Below are 20,509 nucleotides of genomic sequence, written 5' to 3' on the forward strand. Positions count from 1 at the left end.
TTGTTATCTCCAATAAGAAATACTTGTTAAAAGTTTAATTTAACTTCTGTTTATGCCAATGAAACAATTATAGAATGGGCTTTCAATATTTTCCATATGAACGACAGACAAAATAAATGACACCGTCGTCAAAACTAATATACAGCCAATCGTCCATTCATTACGTGTGTATCATTAGCAATTTGATGTTTTTGCTTTAAATATGGATACTTAGCCAAGACCAGTTAGTCCAGCTTAGAACGTTTGTTGTTCATTTCATTTGACAGTTCGCCGTACATGATTTTCGTACTCGCGACGACGATCAGTATTTCTCTTTTTTTCCTCTATATTATATATGGTCGAGTGCGTACATATGAGACGCGACAACCAAAAGCACTGATTACAAGACATGACAGAAGAATGTTTGCATGCAGCCATGCACTCGGTGCAATATACTATGTTGTATACATATATACTCAAGTACACGTGTAAAACCCGTTCAAGTTAATATCAAGTTTGTGTGCTAGCCGATATTATCAGTATCATACAAATGCAACAACAAAAACTACATGTACCGATGAAGAAAAAAAGCGGTGATATTGCAAATATACAAATATGATATAGATGCATGTGGAAGCATCAGAACATGGCAGAGAAGAAGGAAAAAAAAACTTGATTCGTGACGCTCCCATTTTGTGGATTCATTTATTTACTTGTTTATCTTGGTTATTTGTGTCTGTCTGTATTATTACTTTTCCATTTAAACTTTTAACGATTTTTTATTGTACATTTTCACATTTCGCACAAAGTCATTTTAAATTTGTGCGCCACCATTCTCCGAACTAATGTCAAAGAGTGAATATTGATTGAGAGAATGTATAGAAAAATATAATTATATTCATTTAACAGGAGACACAATATCGCACACTATTATTATCATTATTTGCTGTTTAATGACAAAATATGGATAAAAAAAAACAGAAATTCCATAAACAGATTTCAGTGTCGACAACAGAACACGCACTTTTCACATCCTTTCTTTCTCTTCTAAAATAGAAAATAAAGCGTTAAATTGCGCGCAATATCTCGAAACAAAACGAAAAAGAATTAAGTTTGCCCATTTGACTCGTTTTGTTTGAATGTTGTTGTTGTTGGTTTTTTTTTTCTTCATTGAACTCGAAATGAATATAGAGTGTGTATGGGCTTTGGTGTATTGAATTTTCTGAAGTACGTTTTGTATTTAAACACGCACACAAATGCGCTTGCATAATACAAAAATGCAATATTTGCATTGTATGGCGATTATATTGCATTGTATGCGTTCATGTCCATTTTGTATATGTGGCCGGCAATGTTAATCGCATTCTATATGTTGGCGAACGCAATATCTTTGACTAAAGGCAAACGGAATACGGCATAGTTGTACTGTATAGATTGTAAGCCTAATTGCATTAATTGCGTTCAATCAAATGCGTCATTTGCATTTGTATATGCGCGAACAGTTCCTCTCATTCAGCCTTCACTCGGTCTCCGTTGTCGGTGAGTGTGCCTGTCTGTGCCCAAAATGTAATTGTCTGCTTTTAATTTGAATACATTAGCTTCAATAATGTGAAACCGTATAAAAGATTTTATCCGCATTTGGTATGTGTGGAGAAAGGGTCACTTTCAGATATATCATAAAATATCTCGTTGTTGATGATCGCCATTATTCATATACATATGTTCTTCTTCTTGGAACATTTCAATTTTCGGGGAGTTTTAAGAAATTTCCAAGGTCTTGAACATTTCTACCGTATTGCTTCGTCTGTTTTTGTTGTTAGATGATTGATATTAGTCCGTTCGTTTTATGTTCCAAGCAGCTGGCCAACCAAGCAGAAAGACTGAGATACGCTCGGTGCAAACTTTTAAATTGTCATGTTATCTCAAAATGTTTTGGTTTTGGATTGGAATGGATTGGATTTGACATTCGTCTTGCATTGCACACGATGTGTTGAATGCATAAAAACGTGCCACATGTGCACTCTGTTTGTCGTGCCAAAATGCGACGCAAAAAAATCCATACACAGCGAAAAGTGAATTCACAAAAAAATTGCGTACGCATACATTCAAATGCACATTCGGAGAAACAGAGACACCCAACACTGTTTCACAGTTTGCATTTATCCTCCAGAAAGTTGTCAATGAAGAAGGAAAAAAATGTTAGTGCTAACATCACTAAGAGTTGATATGCGTTGTCCCTTTTCGAACGCACGTTTTTGACGATTCATGTTGATAAGGCTGAGTTTTGTGAACAAACGCTCAGCCATTCCGATTTGCATATGCTTCAATTTCGTTGATTAAATTTTGGGCATACACGCATATACTTCATTTTTATTATATGCAGAGTCAAAGAAAGACATATCGCAACTCGTTGTACTTTGCTCAATCGCATTAGGTTTCGACACGATCCGTGATATGTACATATTTGTATAAAATATGCAAGATGTCAAATATGCATCTTTCAATGCCGCCATGGCAGCGTTATATGCGGTATTCTGAATATGAAGTAGTTTGTATGCCTTTTCATCTCATCGGTATGCATTAAGATATATGTGCAACTGCATTGGACAGATCAATGATCAATTTCAATCATTTATGGAAACTCATGTAAATGAATAAATGTTCCGATGATGACTCAATTTCAAATTTATTGAATTTAACCAAAACATCACCAACGAGGATATTTTACTATAATAATAACAACAATAACAACAATAACATCAACAACTACTAAATACAGGGTATCTCAAAATGAATTCAGATACTTCAAACTAGTTCAAATTTAAACGATCGTTGACCATTTAATAAATTATTCAACAAAATGTCTTTAATATTTCTGGAAATGTATTTTATAACTCTTACCAAATATGACATTTCATTAATTGTGTTCAAAGAAATTTCATAATAAAATCCTAAACGAGGCAACATATCAGACGATCGCATAGTGCCAAAATTCATAATTTCAGCTAAATATCATAATTTGTCTTAAGCAAGTCCAGACCGGTGGATTTCAATTTCATTCCTGTTAATTTTGGCGATTTTTTTGGTTATGTAATTTTGAAAATTTAATGAAAATCTAAACTAAAAAATGTTCAAAGATTTTGAATCTATAAATTCAAAAATATATTTAACAAAAAAAAAACGAAATTAAGATCCATCCATTTTCATTAAGCAAAACAAAAGCATGGCTCACCTTATTTTGCGGCACACTGTATTGAATGTATGCATGAAGTGGTAACAAACTCAAATACACCGAATTAAATGTGTTTATTTGAAATCAGAAACTAAGAAACGAACGTATAATTTAACCAAAGTTAGACATAACAATGAATAGTGATGAAAAGTGCATATTGCACGATGCACGTTTATCACAATGGCCATATGAAATGAAAGTGTACGAGAAGAGAAAGAAAGAGAGTTAAATAAATAAAAGTCGACGAAAAGTTGTGTCGAATTAATTCAAAACATGCCAATGAGAAACGGTGCACACACATAGCACAGTACGCAGAATATATATATACAAAAACAACAACCGCAAAACTCTTGCTAATTACAAATTAAATAAATTGACCACACTTTAATTGCGCAAGAACAAAACAAAGAAAGTCGGAATGCGATGAAGAAGAAGACGACAACGACAACGGAGCGAAGAATTGGCTTGTGTTTAATTCGCAAACATGGCACGTATCATGCAGGGATGTGAGTTCCAAGCAAGTGAGTGAAAAAAAGAGAGAGAGAGAGCGAGACTCAAAGTTTATGTGTAAGAGTATATATATATGTATTTTTACCATATTTATTGCGATTGCAATTTATTTGTTTACGTCTGAAGTTAATAGAGCAGTAGAAGTTGGGAGAAAAAGCGACAGCGACAAGTCCAACAAAGATCGAGAGAGCGACAGAGATAGAGAGAGATAGAAAAAAGGCCACCGACAGACAATAACTAATTGTCTTCCATTGAAAATATATACATATATAACAAGATAGAAATTAGATGAGAATTAAATTCATCGTACAAAATGTAACATAACGATCTAGTGAACGTAAACGTGCCCATTCTTGCGACCAACCGATTTGCATTCTCAAATGCTTTCGCACCGTATGTACGGCAACCACTTCATGCTACATACGTTATAAACACAAATATCAACTATTCGATTTTTGTTATTTGACTACCTACCGTGCGCACAACTAACACGACATTTCGTCTTTTTTTATTTACAGAATGAAAAATGTGTATTACGCCGAAAAATTGAAAATTGTTTATTGATTTCATTTAATTTGTTTTCGTCATTTCATACATGATGTCGTACATCAGCATTTGCTGTTTGTTGAATAGCAAACCGAACCACATTGAATTGAAAACTTGAAAATCGAGACTATCGATGTCATTTTATATGTACGATTTGACGAAAGAAAAAAATTATAAGACCCTTTCAGTTATTTCCCTTCTTACCAATGAATTAAGGTTAAACATAATCATTTTGAAGCCAGTTGTATGCAAGGTCAGCAGAAAACGTGATACAAATGCGACTTACGACATAATTTCTCACCAATATATCTCATTCTTTCTCGTTGTTGAATAAAAACGGTGCAAGAGAAAAAAAAGTGATGCCACAAGAAATTGAAGGACATGACATAATGAAGGTCATACGTATATTTTCAATGAAATGCTGGAGATTGCGACTGAACATTACCAGACCGCACATTTCCGATCGGACGACCCGAAAATTGACGCTTCGTTTTTACAGCTGACAACCACCATACACATAATGCACAGCAACAGCAACAAAAACGAAAAAAAAAAACCAACTCATTTTGAACAAGAAGATTGCGCATATTGTATTATGTCAGCATCATCAAATTAAGTTCAGTCACATAGATAAAAGCCCTTTGCTTTAAATCTCATTTACTTCTTTTAGAATGCATTTTTAAAATGACTCCAACAGCGATGAAATCCATTGAAATCACTAAATGCACAGAGAAAATGCAGAATAAACGATGACAACATGAACGAAAAAAAAAGAAGTACGCACACTCACATCTCAAAGGTTTGCAATGAATTTATCTTAGAAATAAGGCGCCAGAAACTAATTGTATTATTCATGTTGAATGAACACAAAAGAGCTGATAAAACTCTAACTGAAAATTCTTCTGAGTGAGTAATGAATCTGAGGGTTATCCCATCTGGAAATGTAGCACCACTATTGCCAAAAGCTCTTCGGTTTTCGTTTTCTCTTTTACACTCCTCTTTTGCCGCTTTGAATGCAGAATAGCGCATTCTATGATATGAAGTTTTTTTTTTTCTGTGAGTATTCATTAGGTGTAAAGTGTCTCTCAAGTTTTTATTTGTCGAAAAAAAACTACGTCGCAATTGTCATGGGCCAAGTGGAAATGATTGAAGCGACGCAGAAACAGTGCAAGGACATTACAATGACACGTTCCAGCAGAAATGCTCGCAAAACAGATTCAAACGCGTGAAAATACGGTTTAAAAAAATAAGAATTCGCTTGGATCGTTTCAAAGTTCAAAGATCACAAATCGTTTGTTGAGTATTCTTTTCAACGCACAGATGTGTGTAGTGCATGTAAACTAATTTAGTTATATCTCATGATTAGAATCCATTCATTCCATTTGAAGTCATTTTATTTGCTTTCTTTGCGATGATGCAATGTATTTGGAAGAAAGTTGGTCATCAAAATTGATGAATTCTCTCTGATTTTATTCATTTGAAATGAGCATATTAGTTTCAGAAGTCCGTTTCAATTTTAAATGTTTAGTTTCATTCGATGTGTGTTAGCACATTTGAACAGAGAGCATTGCCATTTGCCTGAGGACACAACAAGATCACGATGCGTCACCGTTTCTATTAATTTTTCCGTTCGTAATCACAATGATATTTGTGTAGGTGAATACTGATCCTCATAAAGTGCCACGCAAATAACCGTATACAAAATGTCATTCGGTAAGACTGCATAATTTCAAAATCGATTTCAATTCAATGTGCTATAAAAAGCATTATTTTTGGTTTGATAAATTTGCTGAAACATGAATTTGCTTTGATGACAACGATAATGATTTAATGGCGCACTTTTGAAATGCTGCGTTTTGAAAACTAACGGAAAATGTTCGTTTATCGCAGACTGCAACGTATGCTTCTAATCAATATCTAGCTTTGCTTCAGCAAAGTATGTGAGTGAGACCTTTTTTGTTTTTGTTTTATCCATACTTTTTGTGGATTTTATGTGTGTGTGTGTGTGTTTTTTTTTTGTATATCCAAACTGATAAATCCGTTATGTAGTCTCAGAGGATGCAAGTATTCTATTTCGTTTCGTAGATATCTGTGGATTGGCTGTCGATGTCAGTGCTATGCACACAGCAAACACATACTGGACAAGTGTCTCAAATCACTCGGCTCTGCACGCATTGTAGACATTTTATGTGCAATTTTTCGCCGAGTGTACTTGTGCAAAATTCATGAACTCATCAGGAAAAATGTTGCTACAGCAGCGACGCAGACAGCAGTAGAGTGAGAACGAAATGCCGAAAACGAGAACAAAAATTGATAGCGCGCGCGAGAGAAAGAGAGATGGAAAGGGAAATGGAGAGGGAGAGAGAGAGAGAGAGAGTGGCCGCAACATACCCATTATCTACAATTTTTTGAAGTACCCCTACATTGTTGTTGAATCATTGCTGCCACTTTTTCGCATTATGTGTGCAATCAGACTAACTTGGAATAAATTCTAATGGCGAGTTTTCGTTTATCCGCTTATACGGTGCATTTCTATGTACTAAATGGTCTTGTATTCGTAGACGGATTTAAAATAGCGAGAACCCGATGACTAGACTGGAGGTTGTACACAATCTTTTTTTTTATCCCCATCTATTTCTCTTCATTCGTCGTACCAATGAAACAAAGCACCAAAAAAATGACAATGAAAACACTTTTGTCAGTTTATTCCTTTCTTTTTTTCTCTCTCTCACTGTATTTAAAATATTTCAACCGCTGTCGTCTCTTTCATTTATGAAATGTCATTTTTAACATTAACAATTTTAACTTGGCAGCCGGCACTATAATAGAGTGATATATTTTCGGCAATCTGTACATTTCGACGATTTAAAGGGAACGAATTTAGTCAGACTGCTTTCGATGATTTATTGCAAAATCAAATGGTTACATTTGACCGTTGATCGAAGGAAGCAGATTCAATGACATATTTGACTTAATCTTATTTACTGCGAGTACGTATAGCGTACTCGAACCATCGTCATAAGTAAAATCCATCGACAGCAATAAAAAACAATATCTCTAACAACACTCTTCTTCTGGCTCGCATTTATTTGTCGATCTTTCCAATTCAGTTAATATAAATAGCGTGAATGTTCCCTCATTGAAGTATATTTTATTTGCTTTAAATAATGAAAGCAAACGTCAAGGAAATGTCAATTTTTCATTTCAAATAATTTATAAATGTTAATTATTGATGACAAGAATCATTTATTTTCGAATGAAAATAAAAACAAAACAAAAGGGAGCGAACAAAACATTATCCAAACATTTGTCTTTGATGACAAATCGATGTGAGCAATTTATTTCAAAAAATGTATTTCACTTGCAATGCATTAAGTTCAATGCTTGTGCAAACAAGCTTTTTCATGTTAAAAAAATACACACACACACACAGTCGGATGTATCGACTCGGTATGGATGTTCATTGGATTTTTTGGTTTTCGACTAGACAAAATCAACTTAAAAAGAAGATGCAACAATTAAAATGAAATGAACGTGTGCATCGTTTATTGCATGAAAGCAAAGGTCTGGATTAAATTCAATCCAGCTTATTCTATCTTCTCTTCATATCTCGTGAGATGTTAATAGACTCAAAATTAAAAATGGATATCAGATGAAAAAATGTATTTCTTTTTAGTACGTATCGCTAAAATCGTTTTAAACAATTCAATTTAAGCACTGCAGAAACAACAGACATAGACAGCGTCTTTCGGCCAGACAGTAAAAAAATTGAAACACACAAAAAACGGGAGAGAGATTGAGAAAGAAGAAAAAAAAAACAAAAACAAAACGTCGTCGTTACCGAATCATTTTGATTTTGCCGAGTACATCCGCATGCTAGAACTCGTTTATAGACTTCTCTATATAAGGGAGATGATTTGTTTCAGACATTGAAATGGAGAACAAATTAACAAAGTCTGCCAAGTATTATATACATATATCTGTATATTTGGATACTAAAAACGACGGCATTTATATTGTCTTACTGTCACCGCAATGGGGGTAAGTCTAAAGGAATTATTAACGCTATATTGTCTATAACCATTTTCATTGCGTTTTAGAGTGATGGAAAAACGACCGAGATACTTTCGCTCTTGCTCTTTGTCACTCGAACTCTTCCCCTGTTCCACCTTGTCTTGCTTACTTTGCATACTATGCACAATTCGCTTTCATTCATTTTATTACAATCGCGACAAAGAAAAAGTATCGAGAGGCTACATTGAAATCCACTAATAAATCAAACGACATCATTTGCGCCTTCAATTTTTGACTAGTTTTTGGGTATTTTTCCACGAATTGTTTGATTGTTTAGAGAGTCAAACGATTTTTTTTTCTTTCTCTTTTGTCAGACAAATTCTTCCTATTTTATTCAGAAAAATATATACAAATACGTACCAAGCGCACGTCTGCACAGCCAAAACCGATTCATCGTAGCTAGGAATGTGGCCGATATGAAAAGGAGATGCGAAGGCAACCGAACGAACGCAGAAGAGCAAAAAAACCGAAAAAAAAAATAATCGCATATATTTCGCTCTCATCGACTCGTGTCTAGCCAAAATTGTTTGTTGTTGGTTTTATGTTTTTCTCTTTTTCACGTCATTTTGCCGTCTTGAAAGTCTATTTCGTGAAAGGGTCTACCGAATTCTTCGAATGAGGGGATACATACACATAACAAATATACACTGAAACGGCACATTGATTATTATTATGAGTCTGTCTGTCTCTTGAAAATTTTCTGTGTTGCGTTATACAATGTAATGTGTGTTATTATTGAATGAGTGCAGATATCTTTATACAAATATATACGTATTTTCCACGTGGAATCGTGCCGACCAAACGTAACATGCAGTTGAGTTGGTGATTGGGGTACAGTTCAAAACTAAATGCGCGCTATACTGTGTGACACATGAATGGGCGCAGTCAACGAAAATCGAGCCATTTCACGAGAAATGGAAAATCGCTTTCATTACTCTTAACTGCTTTATATATATATATATATTTTGATGTACGAAAAAAATACCGTCTCGATTACGCTTTACACTCATTTTTTTATTATATGCAACGTACCATGAAGTGGCCGGTATGGCGATTGCACTGTTGTATTTTTAAACAACAGATTATTAATAACATTTTTATATTCACTCATTTTCACTTATAACCGGCATTCATGATGAGAAAATAGTGACCCTTTTGATACGAACTGCGTTCTAAGTAATGTCACATTCAAAAATATCATTCTGCTAATCAAAAATTATCATTAACACTCTTTCCACTCAATAATTCATAGAAATGGGACTATTCAAGTACTTTTAGAATAAAACCTGAATTTCATATGTCTACCGAAAAAGAAATGACAAATTTGTCTTGATGGTAGTAGGCAATAGAGCTTTTGCGGTAATTTTGATTGATTTAAAATGGTCAAAATGATTTTTGGTTACTCGAAAAATCGGATGAGGATTCTAACATTTGCATTTCAATGAGACTTAAATTTGTATTTCAACGTTCAGAGCTAAACAATTCAATTATATTGAAGTCTCTTTTTTTAGCGTGACGATATGATCAACATCATGAGTCACGCGTATTACAACTGAATAAGATTGCCTATAGCAGAAAGACCGATTTCTGGGTTCAAGATATCCGCACTTTTTTCTGTGAGCAGATTTTATAATTAGTCTATAAATACAAAATAAAAATACGTCAGAAATTAATCATCAACAGGCGTCTGTTCTGTAGCATATATAATTTCTCACATTAATTTTTTACACCGACGTTTTATTGAAATCGGTCTTTTTTTAAAATGTATTAAAATGCAAATTGACACTGAAAAGAAGCTGACATGATCTTGTTTTATTTGCAAAACAATTTTATCTTAATATGTAAAAGATCATACCAATCTAAGATTTTTTCGTGGATTTAATCATTGAACAATATGTTTTGTTCTTATTTTGGAGAAATACAAAAAGTTTGAAACAAATATGTTGTGTCAATGATAAAAATACCACATTATTGGCTAAATTTAGCATTGACGATAGTACATTGTGTAAATATACGATACATATTTCAGTTGGTGGTTTATTTTTGTTTGAGTTTGTTCTTTTGCTTATTTATGTCATTGCCACAAGTAATGTTTCATACGCATTTCTCCACGAATTCAGTAATTTTATTCCAATAAAGTGGTCTACGGATGTGAAACGTATGTAACCATGTTTCCATGCAATAATATTCCAAATTTGAAATTGATAGCTGAATTTAATTTTTGTTATTAATTATTTTCTTTTGTTCATCGGTAAAAGTTCCATGTTCATAGTAACCGATCATATTTCACTTATCAACGCATTGAAAAAATGTGCACAACGAACGATATCGAGGACATCTGTTTTCTATTTGATATCTGTCTCGACACGATGCGACATTCGTAGGCATGTTTGCGAATAGCTTTACACACGACATTTTATTAATAAGATATCCCATAACAGGTCGATGTAAAAATATTTTTCATACGATAAGATAGATTATCGTTAATAGTGGAAATATTTTAATAAGACATCATAGACATTGGATGTAGATCAGTGCATTATTATCATTTTTATTAATAAATATTTAAAGACGAAACGATGTTTATAAAATAGCGCAATTGTTAAGCTGTATATTTGCGCGTGATCGAATCGAAAAGCAGATGGTTGATCACATGCAATTATTTAAATTTCTCTCTTAAAATGCATGTACGCACTCTATCTCTCTGGTAAATAATAAATCATTCTTCCGTTTAAAAGCGGTTTAGTATTTGTCAGACAGAGAGAGAGAGAGAGAGAGAGAGAGAGAGAGAGAGAGAGAGATTGACCATGAGCAAAATTATAAAAAAGTACCACAAAAATAATGCATAAAACTAAGTCATTGCCTCCACCAAACCAACGGCAAAATCACAATGGGACAAATTCTGTGTCGTACAATTGTGCTTGTTTAATTAATAATGAATGTATAATCGATTGCGGCAAATTTTATCTCTTACTTCAACGATTGATGGTATGAAACTCATCTACTTGACATTGTGTGCTCTTGATTTCGTTGAACCGCTTTTATATATATTTATATAAGAGACATTTTATTAAACACCGTTTAAATGATATTTTAATTGGTTACCAAAAAAAAGGAGAAATGTGATACGACGAAAAAAAAAATTCAACCAGTCAAAAATCATAAAATTCGCCAAGAATTTCGATTCATATCGAAAGTAGATTTTGATTGCATTTTAAGTGTGTGCTACAAGGAATGACATTCATCGAAAGCGTCAATGGCAGACGAGTCTCTGCCAAAAAAAATATATGACTTTTGATACGATTGGTTTATTCAATTGGTGGCTGGAATTTTCGCCATTCGTCGAACTTCAATTCCCAAGACTCGCAGGCATTAACATACGACAAGAGATTCACAACCGAATGACGAATGGCAAGTGCCAAGAAAATTACTCACATACGCAACAACAAATATAACAAAAACAACAGCGACAGCCGCAGTAAAAAAGAATGAGACACACAAACACACACACAGAGAGAGAGAGAGAGAGACAGAGAACGGATAAAATATAACATAAAATCAAATGAATGAGCAGACGTAAAACAATATTTTCGACTTTTGACAATATCGCTAAAATATATGCGGTGTGAATTGAGTGCCTGCAGTCTGTATTGCACACCCAAAAATTTAACAAAGGAACAAAAAAAAATGAAATAAAAACACACCGAAAATCTTCAATATGACACTATAGTATATCACCAAGTCTTTATGTTTATTGGTGCTCGCCACCACCACTGCCAACAACAACAACACCAGCCAAAAAAATCAACAACACACCGAAAAAAAACACACCAAGATCAATTACGCCAGCAGAAGTAGCAGCAGTCATCGTTGAAATATTTAAACGAGTGCGTCGCATTCAATCCAAACATTTTCATTGAACTTGACATGACCTTGTCAATGCACTTGCATTGGGCTACACATTTTGTTCATTGCGTTCTTTTGGTTTTCGTTAATAATCACACCATAAAGGATATATGTACTTTTTCTGCTATCTATGTATGATAGGGAGGAACGTTTCGCACAATTATGAACCTGATTGCCCGCTTTTATTTTCTTTTCTTTTTCTCTTCGTCTCTGCTGGGAGTGTAGACTCTATGTGACATTATTTGGTGGCAATTAGAATTTATGATTATTTTGAACTTGAATCGAATGATTTGACATTACTTGACGTGATCAAATCAACAACATGTTTGTTTTCTTTTCCATAGTATGCATGCATATCACCCTAATCTATATAGAAAGTGTGCGATTGCTTATTCACCATACCTACGATATACAATCCTACACGTTCACCATTTCGCTTAACATCATATTGATATACAATGACTTCAAGTGCTAATATACGAATTATGAGCAGTTTTTTTAAAAGTAGTTGTTGTCGTCGCTTTTTATGTCCATCTCTCGATCTCGCTCTCTTTTGACCGCTGTTCCCGAAAAACTGGCGCGACCAAATGAGTAAGTATGTGTTTTAAATTGAAACAATAAACTAAGTGTGATTAAAGTCCAATTGGGCGCAACGGAAGGAATGGGTAAATGACAACAGCAATGATGGCTTTCAATGAGATGCAAACTGAATTCAAAAACAGCAAGAAAATGATAAAATGAAAGCTTATGAATTATGCTAAAATTAAAGTTTATCGCACCACTGAACATCTGTCTCATACCCTCTTTCGCCTCTTAATTCATTGTAATGCATTTATAATTTCGTTGCAAACATTGAAACGTTTGATTGAAATGCTCATAAAAGCGTATATTCGCATAATTCTCTTTCTGTCTCTTTCTCTCTCTCTCTCTCTCTCTCTCTCTCTCTCTCTCTCTCTTTCTCTTTGGCCCTCTCTTTATTGTTCCCTTTTCATTCTATTTCTATTTCGCCGAGTCTGGATAAACATTTGAATGTACTCCGTCTCCGTTGTCGTTGCCATCGTCGTTGTCGACAGGGCATTCTCATTTGATTTAAATTCCAAAAACAAATTTACATCTTAGCCTTTTCCATCGTGCATCAAACAATGTCACATGCGATATGTCTACGCATTTAACACTCACAAAGGATCAAAGTTTTATTTAAAAAGAAGAGAGAAAAAAACAATCACAAATTACTTTTGAAAACATCAGTCTCCATCGGTGCCAGTGGGCAAACATTGTATAAAAAAGAAGAAAATAAAAAATAACGAAAAGATTGACAGGATTTTTTTTCTTTCTTTGCTTTAAATTGGTTTAAGCTGCTGTCGAATCAATATTAATATGCGGATAAATGGCTAGTCGTTGGATTTTCGTTGTTAAATCTTTGACACTAACGATGGCAAATGGTCTAAACGCCAAAATGCTTCACAAAGTTCACAATCGATCTGTGCAATTGCATGCAATTTGACCTGTCTGCATTACGTTTCACATCATAATCTACAATTTGAGTTTGCTTGTTGTTAATGTTGCTGCCGTTTTTTTTTTTCAAGTCAAAATAAAAACAAACAACTTTTGGCAGTAACTACTTTTCAATATTATTTTCGGTTGATTATATTTTTATGAGTTGGAAGTTAATCCTTCTTCAGTCAATAGCCCAATAACAAAGCGCATTATGTGCCATTGGGGAGGGGGGTTTAGAGACAGAGAAGGAGACAAGCAAAAAAGTGCAAACTCCGAAATTCACCCAAAACAAAAATAGACGTCAAGCAATTATAATCCACATACACTTTATGCTTGTGTCTTTTGTGTCCTCTGCAGCGCTTACATTGTGCCAGTGTTCTCTCTCTGTGTGTGTGTGTGCTCATAAGTTTTCTCATTAGATGCATTTATGCCAATATTATTATCACTGTAAGCGCATTTTCTCCATGTTCACATTTGGTTATCCTTTCATGTGGCTAGGAATGTCAAAATGTGTCTGTCGATGGGAGAAATAAAGGAATCAACGGCAAAACAACAACACAACCACACACAAAGAGAGAGAGAGAGAGGCGAAGCAGTTGTGATTTGAACGACGGTTACAGCGAAGACGGCGGCAGTGACGGCGACACACGACTCACACCAAACGAACGACTAAAAAAAGAGAGAAAAAAAAGCAACAACCAGCAGACGTATTATTCAGTTCAGACACATTCGCTTGCAACCTTTATTTGTCCTTGTTCGGTATAATGCATGTGCAACAGCAGCTAGCTTACGATTTTGTTTTTTTACGAGAAGTTACTTGCGACTTGACTTGTGAGACAACAACTTGTGCATAAAGCCAGTGGAAAAAATTCACAAATCACAACAAAATGGAAACATCTTGTTAAATTCATTTGGAATATCCCTGCTCATGTGCAATTATTCTATCGTCGATTTTCACTTTGCAAAACTGATACATTATGAATTTGTTTGATCCAGTCAATTTTATCCAAACAATTGTCTCTACATTTTTTCGTTGGTACTTTTATAAATAAATGTTCGCAAATTCATTGATTTTCGCAACGCAAAATTTAATTTAAATTATAAACTCTCTTATAAATTTTGAATGATATGCATTCGATTTTGGAAATCCGATTCAGTTTGGAGCTTTAAATTTTTACTGCTCAAGGTCAAAATAGAACATAGGTGGTGGATTTAATTGGGAAAGCTTTGTTTAATTTTCTCTTGTAGCGCTCGTATGTGTCTGATGAGTTTTCAAAATATGAAAAATAGATTCTCCATTTAAAATGTAAGCAATTCAATATTCATCGGTTTAAAAGAAACAACAACAACAAAATTGTTTGCTCCTTTTCTTCTTGCGAGTTTTTTTTCTCTATACAAAGCGTTGACTTCGTTGCGGTTTTTATCTTCGTTCATCATCTCCTGTGATCAGTTTATTCAAAAGAAAAACAATAAAAAAACTTATTCTTCGCCTACAGTTTTAGCCCAGACTGAAGCGGTTGAAAGGTAAAGCTAATAAAAATAAATGGTAAAAAAAGCAAAACTATGTTTCCCCCCATCTTTCAATAAATATATGCATTACCAACTGCATATAGCATTATCTAGATAAATTCGACACGTACATCAGTATAACAATTATTATAATACATGAAGAGCGACGGGCAAGACAGCGATAAACAATAGCAAATATAAAAATCGAAAGGAAAATGGAGAATTTTCCAAGAAATGATATGAACAGAATAAAAAAAAAAAAAAATAAGTGAAAATAACAAACGATGAAGACGAAGTTGAACGCAACTGAAAAGACGAAAACGTTGACGACGACAACAACTACAGCAAAGATATCAAAACTAGACGCAAAAGCGTTTTGTGTACAATTTCATCCATATGTATGAAGGGACAAAGAACGAAATGAAATGAATAAATGGCAGTATGCATACGGCAGATACTATCAGCTTACAATGGAAATGACGATGGAAAGAGTCAAGTTAAGCACAGGATCATTGCGCGTTTCGGGGAGACAGAGAGACAGAGACCGAAAGAGAGAGAGAAAGAGAAGGAGAAACACTCAAGGACAAATGAGGAGTAAAACCATAATATGTTTGAATTTATGTGGAAAACTGTTTGAATTTCCATTCGGTACATTACACACACATACATAAAATTGCGTTGGACACCGAAATAGAATTGATGAGAAAGTTGAAAAATAAAAATAAGAGAAAAAAAACACTTGATGCATATTATTTCCCATGAATTGACGCAGACACATGATGAGAGCGTACAATTTATGGAAATAATATATAAACCGAACCAAATAGAATGCAACAAGCTCAGAGAGTTATGCATGCAAATTTAACGTTCGACAGGAATGTTTTTGATGAAATAGCACACACAAACATCAAAGAAATCTATCGTTCTAACCGCTTTAAAATATTGACATTTCGGACACATTTTGTGATAGTCATAAATTACTCTTTGCTATTATGGTTCACTAAAATTTATTTCATTTTGAATTTGGCGGCAGTGTCTTTGACAAAGAAAGTTTGCCGATTAGACGGAGCTTTCTCTAACTAAACGCATCTATACGATGTACGAAGTTTTGAATCTCTATTAAATTTGCTATCAATTGGCTAGTAATAATGGAATTACCAATTCGTTCAAATACGACATTGATATTAATTAATTTAATCAAATCAAATGTAAACATTTCATTTATAGTTTGCAGTGAAATCCAATATTTTTTTTTTGCGCATTGATGATTCATATTTTTGGCGTGTCGTTATTTCTGTCTTTGCCTCATTCGCTTGTTGTTTAACTGATTTTTTTTTGTTTGAATGCATATCAGTGGAACATTATTCATCATTTAACAAAAAAAACGCCAACACGAACGATCTTATGAGTCAAGTGATATGATATGGTCATATTTGCGACAGTCTGTAAAAAGTACGTCCTGACAAGAGAGAGAGAGAGCGAATGAGAGAGAGAGAAAACGAAAAATCACAGAAAATTAGGCAATAATTGTAACAGTTTCAGAGGGTCAATATAAAAGAATTGCAAAACATGCAGACGATAAACAAATTTATTCAATAAAAAACCGACTAATAAAAGAGCTGACACACAATGGATGTGACGCACAAAGCAGCAACCTTTAAGCAAGAGGCGTAACTGTAAGCAGCTTCAATCATAAAAACATACTCACTTCGTTGTTATTGTTATTTATTTTATTTTTTTCAATTATTGGAGAAATGGGACGCAAAAGGAAATAATACGATTTTTATTTTGCATTGTTCGAACTGTCTGCTAAGTTATATATATATATATATATATAAATGGGCACATATATGTGTGTGTGTTTTGTTTCAAAATGTGTACTTTCAATGCACCCAGACCTGTGGTGGCTCCAATTAAATATACAGTCACTAATCAATTTTGTTGTTATTTTGGTGGCATGATTTCACCTTGAAAAATAACCCTTGAATTGAACTTTAAAATGTGCGCGATTAAAGCAGCAAACTACTGTGATATGATGTGATGCGATCGTCTGGCATTGGATGTTTGTCGTGCATTTCTCGTGCGTGTTTGTATGCATTTAGCTGATGTGGAAAAATGTCCATTTCGTCTCGGTGACTGTGAGCGCTTGAAGTATCTCTGTGCAAAAGCATTTTGATAGTACGAAGAGTGAGAGACTGTGTGTGTGTGTTTGTGGGTATAATGGTGATTATTCAGCTATAGTACGCTTGATTTTAAGTTTCGTTATTCAGTTTTCAATCATAGAGAGTCTGTATGGTGAAGCCAACATCATTGATGCATTGCTGCTAATGCATATTTGTATGCGACAATGTACAATTCGAATTATTCTCAATTATTTCTGTGTGTACTCGTTCGATGTTTTCCATTCTTCAATGTCTGCACTGTAATCACCATTCCATTCTTCTCTCTCTGTGTTTTTTTTTTCGTTTCTTTTTTCAAAATAGAAATTCAGTGCACATAAGTGTATGCTCTGAAATGCGTATGGCCAATCTGTATTAAAGCTTTTCGTTGGGACGATATTTTATTTTTTTATTTTTCAACTCTTGTAGTCGTATCTTGAGTTCATTTGGAAAGTTTGAAGGAAGAAAACGAATACCACTCGTCAGTAAGGATGATAATAATTCGACAAACGCAAGTACACTTGCATGAGTCACACTCACTGAATTCCAGTTATAATTGATTCAATATCAATCGTTAACTCGATTATACGTTTCGAATTATTATCAGCATAATTTTTCATGCTCGTTGCTGTGGAGACTACAAAGTGATTGCTATTATTGTTCTCGAGGTTATGATTTCGTTGGAATTTTTTATGGTTGTTATCATTTGCTTGGTCGTATCGTATTTTATTATTTCTTCTTTTTTTTTGGGTCTAGTTCTTGATCAGATTCATATTATTTTTACATTTTTTTTTATATTTGCATCATGTTTATCGCTATAGATATTTTCCAGTCTGAGATCATGTCGAGTGTTTTTGTGTGAAGTCAGTTTTTTTGTTGTTGCTATAATCACATCTGGTATATGTGCTTTCTACAATTGATTTATGGTATCGTCCAACAATAATTTTGGCCCAAGAAAATTTACTCGAATAAAAATTATAAATCCAACCCTTCTGAATTCAAAATCAAGACACCTACAATACCAGACGGAATTTATTGCCAAAATACTTTAATGTAAAAACTCAATATATACATGCATCCAATAGAAATGTTTTATTTTACCACCAAAATGATCACCACAATTACCTTTTGTTTTTCATCATACACATTTTTTCCACTTTTCTGTTTTCTATGTTTGGCAGCAGAAAGTGAGAAAGAGACGAAAAAAATGGGAGGAAGGTCATTTTCATTATTCCATTCTAGTCTATTGAATACTATTATTCAACCGTCTCTTTTTTCCAAGACAACGAGCGACTCACCATAAAAAGTAACCGATTTCCGTGAAGTGATGCTATTAAGATCGTGCTGCATGATCCGTAAACCGCATTTGCCCAATTATTATTTGACTTTGATTGTTCCGGTGATATTTAAATATTGTATACCAAACAACAGGAGAAAGAAAGAGCGATAGAGAGTGAGAGATGGGGTACATATAAAAACCCATGGTGTATTATAAATAAAGTGAGACATTTTGGTTGTATGCTGCAGGCGCGTCCAAAAGGGCAAAAAAATGAATTCAGAGAGAGACTAAACGCAAAAGGTATGGGATGAAAGCAGTTAAGAACCGAACGATCTGTCTGGATTCAATATGAAACTACAGCTTGTTTTGTTAAGAGTCCTGAATGTTCTATAATATATACAAACATTGTATATATATATAGTACGTTTAATAAACAAAAAATAAACCGATTTTTTTCAACTTCTCCCGAATATTTTTTCCTCTCACCCGTCAATATAGTCGCTACTCCTTCCAATAGCAACAATGGAACAATGTAGACGTTATTGTGCTATGTATTTTGAATTTTTGATTTTATTTCTTGTATTCGCCTTTATTATTTTTTCATTGATTGTCTTATCTTCATAGACGTTGTTGCTCTTTAAATTTTTGTTTTGTTTGTTCGGCTTCTGTTTTTTTTTCTTCTTTCTTTCAACTGTAAAGGAGCAAACGGTGGACATTCTTGTTCATGGCATATGCAAGCAATAATCACGCTTAAAATATTTTGAATAATAATAAACACACAAAAAATGAAGTAGAAAAGACGTAAGCGAATAAAAAAATACCTATCTAACATCATGGATAGTACAGAGCGCTCAGTAGTCATAGGCGCCTTCATCATTGTCGTTGCAGTCTTAGTCGAAAAGCGAGTCTATAACTGAAAGTATATCACTGAAGTGTGAGTACCGCAGACGGATTCTCATCATAAATATAATACAGCCAGACGATAAGCATATACACACACGTAGAACATTCCGAATATTGTACGAAAAAAATGAACAACAACAGCAACAGCAACAACAGACTGGCAGCGTTTGTAAGAGAATGAGCGAGACTTAAATGCAATTTATAGTGACGTAAAAACACAAGGGATGATTGAACTGATACATTCACTAAAGCCCAAACAGTCTCGTATTCATTCATTTCGCCACACACTCGCCGAGTAAATTCAACTCGGCTCGCTCTCATTCTCTCATTCTCGGTATATTTTTGTTTTCGTCTTTGCTTTACTTTGAAATCTGCTCTTTTTTGTTGTTATATTTTATGTGTGCGCTGTTGTTGTTGTTGATGAATTTTTTTTTTTTTTTTTTGTTTTTTCATTTTTTTTTCAGTTTTGTACAGTAGATCCGACGTAACGATTTCGTACGTACAACGAAAATGAATGCGAGAGTCTATCGATATACAATAGAACTCTCAGTATGCACTCAATCGGTATGGATGTGTAATAGAATTTTATATTTAGTTTTGCTATCCAGCCATCCATCTAGACGCATATAAAATGTGCATGTGGTTGTACTAAATATTATAAACGCGTACTATGCTACTGTTGCTACCGTTTTGCCATTGCTCTCTCTCTCTTGGCCTCTTTCTCGGTCTCTCGGTGTCGTGTGTTTCGGTGTCTACATACGTGCGGTTGTTGAAGTTGCAGTACGTACGACATATTCGACAACGTAGACATAGCGATTGCAACACAAAACCGAAAAATATGGTTGACAACCAGACAATGTCTGCCCCCACTGGTTCTCTTTCCAAAATCAAAATTATACAAATGACGGCGACGAC

Source organism: Contarinia nasturtii, unplaced genomic scaffold (genome assembly GCF_009176525.2).
Source record: "Contarinia nasturtii isolate CC-2019 unplaced genomic scaffold, AAFC_CNas_1.1 Cnas_scaffold_129, whole genome shotgun sequence".
Taxonomy (NCBI): domain Eukaryota; kingdom Metazoa; phylum Arthropoda; class Insecta; order Diptera; family Cecidomyiidae; genus Contarinia; species Contarinia nasturtii.